We start from the raw sequence: 15797 nt of genomic DNA on the forward strand, positions 1-15797 counted from the left end.
GCCCCTAGCTGCTCAAACTCCCTCAGCAGAACCTCTTTCCTTGTCCTATCTATGTCGTTGGTACCAACATGGACCACGACAACTGGATCCTCGATGACTCATTTCCAGCTGGGATATTTAAAGGAGCCTTGGCCACATTGCATTTGAAGATTTATCTAGGAGTGTGCAGGCTGTACAATTTAGCTTTAGGGTCTTGCTCAGCCTTACACACATGACTGCACAGAGGCAGAGGGCTGCACCCAGCTTCTCAGATGACTCCCTGCATATGCTTGTGGAGGGAGTGAGAGCACACAGGGAGGTCCTCTTCCCTTCTGATGGGTGCAAGACACCTCCCCAGGAGACCAAAAGTGCCTGGCTGGAGATAGCAGAGGAGGCCAATGGCATGGATGTTGTGAGGAGGACCTGGGCGCAGTGCTGGAAGTGTTTCAATTATCTCATTAGATCAGGAAAGGTGAGTGCAAAGCAACACTCAACTTCATCCTGCTGTGCCTCTCATCACATCCCCATCACTCTGCCTTCCCAAGCCTACTCCTGCACATCATTACTCACACCAACGTACCTTGCACGTCCACCCAGTCCTCTCTCTCTATCTACATTATCACATCCCCATCTCAATAACCACCCCTCACACTCACCCTCATCCTAATGCAATCATACCAACTGACAACACACAAGGAGGCCATTTGGCATTGCCACCCCACTCCCTCACAATCACCCTCTACAGATGTAACCCATCCATTCCTTACACTCATTCCATTACTCTCACTCAAACTTCTCTTCTTTCACTCTTTGCAGGAGAAGAGAGCCCACAATAAGAGGGAGAGGGAGAGAACCCAAGGTGGCCCTCCATCATTGGCCGCGTTGACTCCAGCAGAGGAGGTTGCCCTGGAGGTCTCAAGAGTGGGAGAGCAGTTGGTGGTGGGAGTTGAAGAGAGGGGGACATCTCAGCAACCTGGTGACAGAATTACATCTCATGCAGCCACATGGCATACAGCAGTCACTCATATGGGGACTGATGTCAACAGCCAGTGAATGTTCATCATGTGCATAATGGTATCATTACCCATTCATGATCTGAAATTTCTAAATCATCTCTTTACTCTCCCACAGGTCCATCAAGAGACCCCCCCACCCCAACCCCCCCACCCACTGTCCAGGCGGAAGAGGAAGATGACTCCTCAGAGGAGTCTGCAGTCTCTGATGGTGTACCGTCACCAGACCTAAGCGCACCCAGCACCAGCGCAGAGGCGCACACCTCAGTAGGTCCTATGTGAGATAGAGTAGTGTTGTTCCTGGTGTCTCACAAATCACAAGTGAGCAAGAGGAGATGTTGGAGTCAGGGACAGCAGTACCATTAAAGATAAACCCAGCAACTACAGGCCAGTCAGTTTAACCTTGGAAGTGGGTAAACTTTCGGAAATGATAATCAGAGACAAAGTTAACTGTCACTTGGACAAGTGTGGATTAATTAAGGAAAATCAGCACAGATTTGTTAAAGGCAAATCGTATTTAACTAACTTGATTGAGTTTTTTGATGAGGTAACAGAGAGAGTTCATGAAGGCAATGCGGTTGATGTGGTGTACATGAACTTCCAAAAGGCATTTGATAAAGTGCCACATAATAGGCTTGCCAGCAAAGTTGAAGCCCATGGAATAAAGAGACAGTGGCAGCATGGGTACGAAATTGGCTAAGTGACAGGAAACAGAGAGTAGTGGTGAACTGTTGTTTTTCAGACTGGAGTAAGGTATACAGTGGTGTTCCCTAGGGGTCGGTACTAGGACCACTGCTTTTCTTAATATATATTAATGACTTGGACTTGGGAGTACAGGGCACAATTTCAAAATTTGCAGATGACACAAAACTTCGAAGTATAGTGAACAGTGAAGAGGATAGTTAAGGGGGAAAAATTCAGTTGTTTGCACCTCCCATTAGCACCTTAAGAGGGCGCTAATGGGTCGCAAAGCAACTAGCGCCTGGCGCGGCGATGTTTGCGCCGCTCGCGAAATTAATTAGACATTTTGCAGCGGTGCTAAACACTACTGCCATGATCTCCTGCGCCAGCAGATTGTGAAGTCAGTCGAGTGCGCAATGCCCCATTAGTGCCCCGGACCGGATGTTGAGTGGCACCCCCTGCCTTACCACCTGCCACTAGCAACGACAGGTTCAGGGGAGCGTTATGCTGTCAGAAAGGGACTAGGGGAGCACTATTTAAAGGCGACCGCTTCCTGCCTTTTTTTGTCAGTGACATTTTTGCACCACGCATTCTGAGAGACAGAGAGAGAGACATCAGAGACACAAAACAGAGACAGACCCTCACCAGGTACAGACTAAGCGACCACCAACTGGCAATTGAAAAAGGAAGATACAAGAAATCCTGGCAGCCTAGAGAGAATAGAATATGTGATCAATGTCTGGCCGGCGAGGTTGAGACAGAGATGCATTTCCTCCTAAAATGCGAAAAATTCAACACATCAAGAAACATATTATTTGACAAGCTCAGCCAAACAACCCCAGATTTCAAGGAATTGGATGACCTGTCAAAATTAAGATTAGTCCTGGGAGAAGGAGACAGACCATACCTTGGTGCCAAATATGTAACAACATGTCACAACCTGAGGACTGTTTAAAATTAATACTGAATATACCCACTGATGTACAAAGACTGTTTAAATTAATATTGTTTAAAGTAATATTGTATGTACCCAACGAAGGTCAAAATTGTTTGACACCTACAGAATGTTGGAAAACTGTACTTTTTGTTATGTAAGCTTTGGCAATATGGTTCCCTGTAAACTTTCATGCCAATAAAGCATTTGAATTGAATTGAATTGAATTGACTTCTGGAGAGATTCAACGCTGTGTGAAGGAGTTTTGAGTACTGAGCAGCACTTTGCAGGTTTATTTTGATTTGCGCTTCCTTGCTTCGCTAGTGCTCTGAGGTAGCGCCTCGCTCCTCAGCCTTTGCGCCTTAAGACAGGTGTGAAGCGCCTGATTTAGCGCTCCAATCACCTCCAGGGGCGATAAAAGCCAAGTTTTCTGTTGGAGGCGATAATTAGTGCCAGGCGCTAAACTTTGCACACGGCCGATAATGGCGCCCCAAATGGGGCGATACCAATTTTTCCCCCATAGACTTCAAGAAGACAAAGACAGATTGGTGGAATGGATGGACATGTGGCAGATGAAATTTAACGCAGAAAAGTGCGAAGTGATACATTTTGGTAGGAAGAACGAGGAGAGGCAACATAAATTATTGGGTACAATTCTTAAGGGGGTGCATGAACAGCGAGACCTGGGGGTATATGTACACAAATCGTTGAAGGTGGCAGGGCAGGTTGAGAAAGCGGTTAAAAAAGCTTACGGGATCCTGGGCTTCATAAATAATGGCATAAGGCTCGAATTTCATCGGGCCGTTGAGGTGGGATTGGAGGCATGTGGGGGGTAAAAGTTGCGAAATCGGGGGGCACGAAACCATCCCGCCACCAACCTGCCTCCATGCCCGTTTCCCAGGAGGCGGCAACCCGACCTGTGCTGGGAGCCGCCTCCCCGAGGTGGGAAGGGGATTAGTGCCAATTAACTGCCCATTAACAGGTAGTTAACAGGCAGTTTTTAGCCTAATCCCTATTTTTATCCCTGAAGTGTGGGCTTCCCGACATCTCCAAACCACGGCAAGTTAGCGAGGTGGACCGTCGGGCTGAAGGACTTGGAGGGCTCGAGATGTCCGGTGTTCAGGTGAGTGATGGGTGCATGAGCACAGAGGTAAGTGTGTTTGGTGTGTGTAAAGTGTTTAAATAAGTTTTCCTTACCTTTTCTTACTAATGTAGCCTTCCTCCCTTCAGGTCTCGGGAGTCCCTCATCTCACCGGCACAGAAAGCAGAATGGCAGAGCTGTCAAAATCTGCAGCATTCTGCTTTCTGTTCTGGAGCGATCTCTAAATCAGCCTGAGAGGAAAGAATTAACTTAGAGTACAGATTGTCAGTGTTTGACAGCTTCAAAGAGCTGTCAGACACTGATATTTCATCTGTCAAAAGCTCTTGACTGATGAAATGTCAATCTGTGACGTCACCTGTTGCCGGGTGGCCCTTAATTGGCCTGCTGAGCCCACTGGGTGGGCTCAACAAGGTCAATCAAGTGAAAATCGAGTGGGTTGGCCACAACTCAATGGAGGCGGGACTACAACCCCAAAAGTTGTAGTCCCGCCTCCTACATGCCTCCATTGATAAAATCAAGCCCATAGAGTACAAAAGCAAGGAAGCCTCAACTGGAGTATTGTGTCCAATTCAGGGCACTGCACTTTAGAAAGGATGTGAATGCCTTAGAGAGGGTGCAGAAAAGATTTACGAGAATGATTCCAGGGATGAGGGACTTCAGTTACGTGGATAGACTAGAGAAGATGGAGTTGTTCTCCTTAGAGCAGAGAAGGTTGAGAGGAGATTTGATACAGGTGTTCAGAATCATGAGGGGTCTAGACAGAGTCGATAGAGAGAAACTGTTCCCATTGGTGGAAGGGTCGAGATCCAGAGGACGCTGTCTGTGGAAAATAGATGGCAGAGGCTCATAGATCTCTCTAGGAGGGATGTCAACGTAGGCTTGGGTCCTCATGGCTCCCTCTACCTCTGCTGAAGCCACAGGGGTTGCACCTCATAGAAGCACGTGTAAGAGAAAGATGACACAGAAGTTTATACACAAGGGTAAGCACGTGGGTGTTTAAAGAACTGTTTCTGTTAAGTTTCCATTACTCTTATGTCATATATAAAACTTTTTATTTTCACCACTTTAGTCTGCTACTTTGGAAATGGCTTCGGGAGCTGGAGTGAATGGTGAGACATAACATTACCTCCAGCAATGGGGGCCAATGTGAAAGGAATGGCTTGGTCATTGTAGGAATGCTTTATGGTTTTGTTGTTGCGGGGGAACCTGGTGCAACATGTGGCAGCCATATGGGTGTAATGCAGGAAGGTAAGTAAATCTGGCCATGATGCAGCAATGTGCTCGGGCGTTGGCATCTGGACCGCAGGTTCCTCCTGCTCCTCCTCCTCATCTTCCAGCTGATGCTCCTCCTCCTCCTCCTCCTCTGAAGAGGCTGTGTGCTCAGAGAGTCGCTCCTCATGCAGCGCTAATCCTCGCTGCTGCGCTATGTTGTGCAGCAAGCAGCAGACAATGACAATTCTGGAGACCCTGGCTGGTGCATACTGAAGGGCTCCTCCAGATCTGTCAAGGCATCTGGTGGACATGTGGCCTCAGTACCTGGACTCCTCAAGCGTGTCATGAGCCATGTCTTCAGTGGATAGCCCTTGTCTCCAAGCAGCCAGCCGGAAAGTCTGTTTGGAGGTGCAAAGAGCTGAGGGAGCGTGGAATGGCACATGATGAAAAAGTCATAACAGCTGCCAGGGAATTTGACACACATGTGCATGATGATCTTTTTATGGTTGCAGACCAGCTGCACATTGAGGGAGTGGAAGCCATTGCAGTTGACAAAGACTCCTGGTTTATGGTGGGGTGCCCTGATGGCTACAGATGTGCAGTCGATGATGCCCTGCACCCATGGGAAGCCAGCCAGAGCGGGAATGCCCAGCGCCCACTTAGTAACACTGGCATCAGCAGTGGCAAAGTTGATGTAATTGGCAGACTTGTCAAACAGGGCATTGGTGACCTGTGTGATGCATCTGTGGGTGGCCGACTGTGAGATGCTGCAAATGTCTGCTGCAGGTCCCTGGAAGGAGCCTAAGGCAAAGAAGTTGGGGGCACTGGTGACTTTGACAGCTACTGGTAAGGCATGTCCACCAGATCCTTTGGGCTGCAGGAAGCTGCAAATGTCTGTGATAGCCTGAGCCTCCTTTGGCACTGCTGCTCAGTAATGTTGAGGAAGCTCATCCTCTGCTTGTATACCCTGTGCTGGGGGTATCACCTTTGGCGCGGTGTAGCCCTGCGCAGATGCCCTCTGTCCTGTGCAACATCAGGTGGTTAAGGGGATGATTGGTGGTGTTGTTGTAGGTGCTGTTGGTGTGCCTGGTGCTGCTGCTCATTGTGGTCCGATTCTGAGGACCAAGGTTAGACAGTATAAACAGCACCCATGCTGATTTAATAAATGGCAGATCACGTAGAGATCAGAGAAGCAATCTGTCAATGCTGGGATAAGCAGTAGCAATAAGGTGACAGTGGTTTCCAAATTTGCAGAAAAGACTTGCAAACGCTAGAGACCCAAATCTGTGCTGAAAATGTACTCAGCAACTGCATTTCCCTGAGGAAAGTAAGCAGGTGTCAGTATTTATTGTGCTTTCCATGCTCTGCATTAATGACCTCGATCAATGGCCACTGAACCTCCGCCTCAGCTTGACCGATGTGGTTCCCGAGCTGCGTGATTCCCGTGGGCATGCAGTGAAATTCAAAAGGTATGGTCAAAAAGATGGTTAATGGTCTGACAACAAGCTGATAATGATCTAAATTAGGTCGCCCGCCTCTGCCGTTCGGGTCGCTGCCGCGCTGGAAAACGCACCCAAGTTAAAGGCGCAAAGAAGCAGGATGATGACCGGTTCCTGACCTGCTCCGATTTATTTCCACTTTCACTCCCGACCCGCCTCCAATCCTGCATGCACGGACGAATTAACTTCCAGCCATTGTTTTTACGGCCTCAAAAACATGTGATATTTCAGACTATGGATTGTATATACTGTACATACAAACTCAAAGTGAATTAATTCCATTCTATTATACTATTCATTTCTCCTTTAAACAATTCTGATTTTTTTCCTGGAGAAAATATTTGAGCGATACAGTTTTTTTTTAATTACTTAATTGAAGCTGTTCCACAAATAGTTATTTCTGCTTTCAATATCCAAGGAACCATTATGAACCTCTTCATCAGCATAAAGCCACATTTAGGTTTGAACAAAGTGCCTGCAGGATAGCATTAACCTGTATTATATTTAGAATTGCACTGCCAGAGATGTGAAGTGACCTTCACTTCGAGGGTCAGATCCTTGAATCACTATCAAAACCCTTGACTTGTATTATAGTATTAACACCTCATTTGAGACAGTCTAGTGCACAGCCAAAAAAAGAGTGACTGTGGCTGTCCCAAGTTAACCAAAATTGAGAAGGAACAAAAATTCATTACTACATTAATTCTTACTTTATAACTGCTTGATTTCTTAACCATTCTAAGCATTTTGAGAGGTGGATTTGTGGGCTGGGAGAGAAACTTCAGACTCCTCAGAAAGTAAACATCAATGTGCTGCTGTTTTTCTTTCCAAACCATTCACAAAATGCCACAGTATGTATACAAATGCACTTTCACTAAACAGTAATAAATGTGACATGTGTGTAACTTAATGATTTATCACACAAGATTCCCGCTCCCCCCCCCCACCACCCCCACCCCCACACACAAGATTTTAGATACAAGAACATTCAATTAAGAGAATTGGGTTAAATCATATTAATAGATTTAAAAGAAAATTGTGTCGGCTGAGAATTTGTGCTGATCGAGCTGAGGGATGACTGTTCAGGAATAGAAATGTTTCAGCAACCGTTACTCCGAGGCCAGCTACATACAACGGTTAAATGCAACAGTTGACTTTAATCTCAATACAGAAGAATATACCTTATGATACCAGGGAAACATTTCCATTTCCCCCATTTGCTGTCCTTGTGGCTGTTCCAACTGAGCTGGACATGAATTTTAATCATTAAGGTAAAAGCATGCTGTTATAATACACTGTAAGAAGTCACACAACACCAGGTTATAGTCCAACAGCTTTATTTGAAATCACAAGCTTTCGGAGCACTGCTCCTTCATCAGGTGAAGTGGAGAAATGCATAAAGACACAGCTTATATAGTCAGAGAATAAAGTCAGATGGTTACAGGTAATCTTTCCAACTGCCATTTATCATACCTCGGCAGATAGATAATCACAGCAATCAAAGGTGTGAATGGTATCCAAACAGGTCAGTCAGGAAAACATTACATCAAAGAACAATGAGGTGGGGTCACAAGGGGTCAAATATTGCAGATGCTGGGGTCTGTATGAAAAACAAAAAAAGACAAAAAACATTTTTTTTGCTGGAAACCACAGCAGGTCCGGCCGAATCTGTGTAGAGAGAACAAGCCAATGTCGACTCGAGTCTGGATGACCCTGCGTCAGGTGGGGTTACATGTAGCGTGACATGAACCCAAGATCTCGGTTGAGGCCATCCTGATGGGTGCGGAACTTGGCTATCAGTTTTTGCTCGACGATTTTGCGTTGTCGTGTGTCTCGAAGGCCGCCTTGGAGAATGCTTACCCGAAGATCGGAGGCTGAATGTCCTTGTCTGCTGAAGTGTTCCCCGACTGGGAGGGAACACTCCTGCCTGGTGATTGTTGCGCGGTGTCCGTTCATCCATTGTCGCAGTGTCTGCATGGTCTTGCCGATGTACCATGCTCCGGGGCATCCTTTCCTGCAACGTATGAGGTAGACAACGTTGGCCGAGTCACATGAGTATGTACCATGTACCTGGTGGGCGGTGTCCTCACGTGTGATGATGGTATCTGTGTTGATGATCTGGCATGTCTTGCAGAGGTTGCTGTGGCAGGGTTGTGTGGTGTCATGGTCGCTATTCTCCTGAAAGCTGGGTAATTTGCTGCGAACGATGGTCTGTTTGAGGTTAGGTGGCTGTTTGAAAGCGAGTAGTGGAGGCGTGGGGATGGCCTTAGCGAGCTGTTCGTCGTCATCGATGACATGTTGAAGGCTGCGAAGAACATGGCGTAGTTTCTCCGCTCCAGGGAAGTACTGGACGATGAAGGGTACTCTGTTGGTTGTGTCCCGTGTTTGTCTTCTGAGGAGGTCTATGCGATTTTTCGCTGTGGTCCGTCGGAACTGTCGATCGACGAGTCGAGCGTCATATCCCATTCTTACAAGGGCATCTTTCAGTGTCTGTAGGTGTCCATCGCGTTCCTCCTCGTCTGAGCAGATCCTGTGTATTCGCAGGGCTTGTCCATAGGGGATGGCTTCTTTAACGTGGTTAGGGTGGAAGCTGGAGAAGTGAAGCATCGTGAGGTTGTCCGTGGGCTTGTGGTAGAGTGAAGTGCTGAGGTGTCCGTCTTTGATGGAGATTCATGTGTCCAAGAATGAAACCGATTCTGAGGAGTAGTCCATGGTGAGTTTGATGGTGGGATGGAACTTGTTGATGTTATCGTGTAGTCTTTTCAGTGATTCTTCGCCGTGGGTCCATAGGAAGAAAATGTCGTCGATGTATCTGGTGTATAGCGTTGGTTGGAGATCCTGTGCAGCGAAGAAGTCTTGCTCGAACTTGTGCATGAAGATGTTTGCGTATTGGGGTGCGAATTTGGTCCCCATGGCTGTTCCGTGTGTTTGGGTAGGGCATGTCGAGGGCATCCTGAAACCCATCGTATAGGGAACCCCCAGCTTCTGTCGCGATACTACAGACTTCTTACAGAAACTCAGCACCCACGGACCAGTTGAACCAGGAACACTCCTCGCCACGATGGACGTCTCGGCACTCTACACCAGTATCCCCCACGATGACGGCATCACTGTGACAGCCTCAGTACTCAACACCAACAACAGCCAATCTCCAGATGCCATCCTACAACTCATCCGCTTCATCCTTGACCACAATGTCTTCACCTTCGACAACCAGTTCTTTACCCAAACACACGGAACAGCCATGGGGACCAAATTCACACCCCAATACACAAACATCTTCATGCACAAGTTCGAGCAAGACTTCTTCGCTGCACATGATCTCCAACCAACGCTATACACCAGATACATCGACGACATTTTCTTCCCATGGACACACGGCGAAGAATCACTGAAAAGACTACACGATAACATCAACAAGTTCCATCCCACCATCAACATAAGAACATAAGAACATAAGAAATAGGAGCAGGAGTAGGCCAATCGGCCCCTCGAGCCTGCTCCGCCATTCAATAAGATCATGGCTGATCTGATCCTAACCGCCAATCCACTATCACAGGACTATCTCCTGAATCTAACAGAATTAGACACACGAAACAGGAGCAGGATCAGGCTACACGGCCCCTGGGCCCGCTCCGCTACCCACAGGGCCATGACCGATCCGAACCTAGACTCATGTCCAAATTCCTGCCCGCTCCCCGTAACCCTTAATTCCCCTTTCTTCTAGGAAACTGTCTATTTCTGTTTTAAATTTATGTAATGATGTAGCTTTGACAGCTTTTTGGGGCAGCATATTCCATGGACCTACCACCCTCTGAGTGAAGTAGTTCCTCCTCAACTCAGTTTTGAAATAGCAGCCGCTTATTCTAAGACTATGCCCCCTAGTTCTAGTTTCACCCATCATCGGGAACATCTTCCCTGCATCCACCCGATCCAACCCCTTCACAATCTTATATGTTTCAATAAGATCGCCTCTCATTCTTCTGAACTCCAATGAGTAGAGTCCCAATCTACTCAACCTCGCCTCATATGTCCATCTCCTCATCCCCAGGATTAACCGAGTGAACCTTCTTTGTACTGACTCGAGAGCAAGTATGTCTTTTCTTAAGTATGGACACCAAAACTGTATGCAGTATTCCAGGTGCGGTCTCACCAATACCTTGTACAACTGAAGCAATACCTCCCTATTTTTATATTCTATCCCCCTAGCAATGAAAGCCAACATTCCATTGGCCTTCTTAATCACTTGCTGCACCTGCATACTAACCTTTTGAGTTTCGTGCACCAGGACCCCCAGATCCCTTTGTACTTCAGTACTTTCCAGTTTCTTGCCATTAAGATAATAACTTGCTCTACGATTTTTCCTGCCAAAGTGCATAACCTCACACTTTCCAGTATTGTATTCCATCTGCCAAATCTCTGCCCACTTACTTAGCCTGTCTATGTCCCCTTGCAGGTTTTCTATGTCCTCCTCACTCACTACTTTCCCTCCCATCTTAGTATCATCTGCAAACTTTGATATGTTACACTCGGTCCCCTCCTCCAAATCGTTAATATAGATTGTAAAGAGTTGGGGACCCAGCACTGACCCCTGCGGAACACCACTGGTTACTGATTGCCAGTCTGAGAATGAACCATTTATCCCAACTCTCTGCCTTCTGTTAGATAGCCAATCCTCTATCCATGCCAGAATATTACCCCCAATCCCGTGATTTATTACCTTAAGCAATAATCTTTTGTGTGGCACATTGTCAAATGCCTTTTGGAAGTCTAAATACACTACGTCCACTGGTTCACCTTTATCCACCCTATATGTTACTTCCTCAAATTTGTCAAACATGAGTTCCCCTTCATAAAACCATGCTGACTTTGTCTTATACAATTATGATTATCCAAATGTCCTGTTACTGTCTCCTTAATAATGGACTCCAAAATTTTACCTACCACAGATGTTAGGCTAACCGGTCTATAGTTTCCAGCCTTCTGTCTACTGCCCTTTTTAAATAAGGGTGTTACATTAGCAGTTTTCCAGTCTCCTGGGACCTTTGCTCAGTCCAGGGAGTTTTGGAAGATTATTACCAATGCATCCACAATCCCTACCGCCACTTCCCTCAAGACCCTAGGATGTAAGCCATCCGGTCCAGGTGATTTATCCACCTTGAGTCCCATTATTTTACCAAGTACCACTTCCTTAGTGATTTTGATTGTGTTTATCTCCTCCCCCCCTATAGCCCCCTGCTTGTCCAGTGTTGGGATATTCTTAGTGTCCTCTACTGTAAAGACTGATACAAAATATTCATTCAGTGTTTTTGCCATCTCCATATTTCCCACCATTAATTTCCCGGTCCCATCCTCTAAGGGACCAACATTTACTTTAGCCACCCTTTTCTTTTTATATAACTATAAAAACTCTTATTTTCTGTTTTTATATTTTTTGCTAATTTACTTTCATAATCTACCTTCCCTTTCTTAATCAATCTTTTTGTTATTTTTTGCTGTCTTTTAAAGTTTTCCCAATCCTCTATCCTCCCACTAGATTTGGCTACCTTATATGCCCTTGTTTTTAGTCGAATACTATCCTTAATGTCTTTACTTAGCCACGGATGGCTGTCTTTTCTTTTACACCCTTTTCTTCTCAGTGGAACATATATTTTTTGGAAGTTGTAAAATAACTCCTTAAATGTACACCACTGATCATGTATCGTCTTACCCTTTAATCTATTTTCCCAATCCACTTTACTCAATTCCGCTCTCATAGTCTCCTTTATTCAAGCTTAGCATGCTTGTTTGAGATCCAACCTCCTCACCCTCTAATTGAATATGGAATTCAACCATGTTATGGTCACTCATTCCAAGGAGATCCTTTACTAGGACATTTTTAATTAATCCTGTTTCGTTACACAGGACCAGATCTAAAGTTGCTTGCCCCCTGGTCAGTTCAGTTACATACTGCTCAAGAAACCCATCCCTAATACACTCAATGAACTCATCCTCAAGGTAGCCCTGCCCAATTTGATTTGTCCAATTAATATGATAGTTAAAACCCCCCATAATTATAGATGTTCCCTTATTACAAGCCTCAACTATTTCCTGATTGATACTCCGTCCAACCAAGTTGCAACTGTTTGGAGGCCTATAGACTACGCCCACTAGTGTTTTTTCCCCTTATTATTCCTTATCTCCACCCAAACTGTTTCATTATCCTGATCTTTTGACCCAATATCATTTCTCTGTATTACAGTGATTCCTTCCTTTATTAACATAGCCACCCCACCTCCCCTTCCTTCCTGCCTCTCCTTCCTGATCGTTAAATAACCTGGTATGTTTAGTTCCCAGGCATTGTCACCCTGCAGCCATGTTTCTGTAATGGCCACAAGATCATACCCATATGTAGCTATTTGTGCCATTAACTCGTCTATTTCATTACGAATGCTACGTGCATTCAGATAGAGAACTTTCAAATGTGTTTTGCGACACTTAGTTCCTGCTTTTGCCCTTTTTATTACTTTACCTTTTACTCCATACCTTCTGCCCCTTCCTGACATGCTCTGGTTTTTAATTTCCCCACTGCTACCTAAGTCTATGACCTTCTCTGTTGTCATTTTTATTATTTGCTCTCGAGGAACCATGGACTACTCCTCAGAATCGGTTTCATTCTTGGACACACGAATCTCCATCAAAGACGGACACTTCAGCACTTCACTCTACCGCAAGCCCACGGACAACTTCACGATGCTTCACTTCTCCAGCTTCCACCCTAACCACGTTAAAGAAGCCATCCCCTATGGACAAGCCCTGCGAATACACAGGATCTGCTCAGATGAGGAGGAACGCGATGGACACCTACAGACACTGAAAGACGCCCTTGTAAGAATGGGATATGACGCTCGACTCGTCGATCGACAGTTCCAACGGGCCACAGCAAGAAATCGCATAGACCTCCACAGAAGACAAACACGGGACACAACCAACAGAGTACCCTTCGTCGTCCAGTACTTCCCCGGAGCGGAGAAACTACGCCATGTTCTTCGCAGCCTTCAACATGTCATCGATGATGACGAACACCTCGCTAAGGCCATCCCCATGCCTCCACTACTCGCTTTCCAACAGCCGCCTAACCTCAAACAGACCAATCGTTCGCAGCAAATTACCCAGCTTTCAGGAGAACAGCGACCACGACACCACACAACCCTGCCACAGCAACCTCTGCAAGACATGCCAGATCATCAACACAGATACCATCATCACACGTGGGGACACCACCCACCAGGTACATGGTACATGCTCATGTGACTCGGCCAACGTTGTCTACCTCATACGTTGCAGGAAAGGATGCCCCGGAGCATGGTACATCGGCGAGACCATGCAGACACTGTGACAACGGATGAACGGACACCGCACAACAATCACCAGGCAGGAGTGTTCCCTCCCAGTCGGGGAACACTTCAGCAGACAAGGACATTCATCCTCCGATCTTCGGCTAAGCATTCTCCAAGGCGGCCTTCGAGACACACGACAACGCAAAATCGTCGAGCAGAAACTGATAGCCAAGTTCCGCACCCATGAGAATGGCCTCAACCGAGATCTTGGGTTCATGTCACGCTACATGTAACCCCACCTGACGCAGGGTCATCCAGACTCGAGTCGACATTGGTTTGTTCTCTCTACACAGATGCGGCCGGACCTGCTTTGATTTCCAGCCAAAAAAATACTTTTTGTCTTTTTTTGTTTTTCATACAGACCCCAGCATCTGCAATATTAGACCCCTTGTGACCCCACCTCATTGTTCTTTGATGTAATGTTTTCCTGACTGACCTGTTTGGACACCATTCACACCTTTGATTGCTGTGATTATCTCTCTGCCGAGGTGTGATAAATGGCAGTTGGAAAGATTACCTGTAACCATCTGACATTATTCTCTGACTATATAAGCTGTGTCTTTATGCATTTCTCCACTTCACCTGACGAAGGAGCAGCGCTCCGAAAGCTTGTGATTTCAAATAAACCTGTTGGACTATAACCTGGTGTTGTGTGACTTCTTACATTTGTCCACCCCACTCCAACTCCGGCATCTCCACACCATAATACACTGTGCCATTCATAAAAGGACTTTAATTCCACAATGGTATTCAGTTTGACCAGCTCTGTGCAGAGTGTGTGGAGATGTGTGTGCGACTCTCTGCACTGATCAATTCCAGTATGCTGTTCTCTCTGAATATGGATCTCATTGTGATTTCATTAAGATTTTTCACATTCACCTTATTCAAGTTAATGATATAAGAAGCAAAAAGCAGCACAAGCTTATTTCAGGAAGAGGTTATGTGCATGGGAAATGATTCAGCCTTTATTTTTTTTTTCGTTCATGGGATGTGGGCATTGCTGGCAAGGCCAGCATTTATTGCCCATCCCTAATTGCCCTTGAGAAGGTGGTGGTGAGCCACCTTCTTCAACCGCTGCAGTCCGTGTGGAGCAGGTACTCCCACAGTGCTGTTAGTGAGGGAGTTCCAGGATTTTGACCCAGCGACGATGAAGGATCGGCGATATACTTCCAAGTCAGCATGGTGTGTGACTTGGAGTGGAACTTGGAGGTGGTAGTGTTCCCATGCTGCCCTTGTCCTTCTAGGTGGTAGAGGTCGCAGGTTTGGGAAGTGCTACAGGGGGCTAGATTTACATTTGTAGTGAAATTGGAAACCTGTTTATAAATAAGTAATTTACCATTTACCAACAAATAGTGCAGAGTGGAAATTATTCTCCCATTTGATGATTATCAAAACGTATCTCAAGTGGAGGTTATATATTTCACAAATTATTTGACACAATCTAAAATTACTTTGCTCAGAAATTCAAGATACAAATGATTTGGTTAATTACATGCAGAAGAGTAATGATCTTCCCACATGGAATCTTTTGTTACGAATTACTTGCCATTGTCTAATGCCTCAGTTTTGCACACATCAGCAGCGCACACTCCTTTCAATTCAACTAGAATGAAACATCACTCTTCCAAGGTCTATGGAGAGGGCCAGCGACTAAAGGTTAATCTGTGATGTAAGGGCGCAGCTGTCAGTCTGGATTCCAGGTCAAGAGGTGTAAGGCCAGTGGATTTTCATGGGCCTTGTGGGTGGGGGTGCAGATCATCTGATTTCTGTCCATTTGTCATCATTTCAGTATCTGCTGATTTACTTGCACATTATTTCTGTTATTGCATACAAAATGTGTTCTATAATGATGACATTGTTTTCCTTTGGGTAGTGGACACTGTTTTTCAGAAGTTAGGACAAGAAGTCCCCGGGAATGCATTAATATTTGCAGGAGGTCCCACACACAGTGAAGTTGGAAAACCACTGGTCTAATCCCCTCCGCACTCCCTGCAGTTG

This window comes from Somniosus microcephalus, chromosome 2 (genome assembly GCF_052327205.1).
Source record: "Somniosus microcephalus isolate GS21.2 chromosome 2, FLI_Smic_1.0, whole genome shotgun sequence".
NCBI classification, from domain to species: Eukaryota; Metazoa; Chordata; class Chondrichthyes; order Squaliformes; family Somniosidae; genus Somniosus; species Somniosus microcephalus.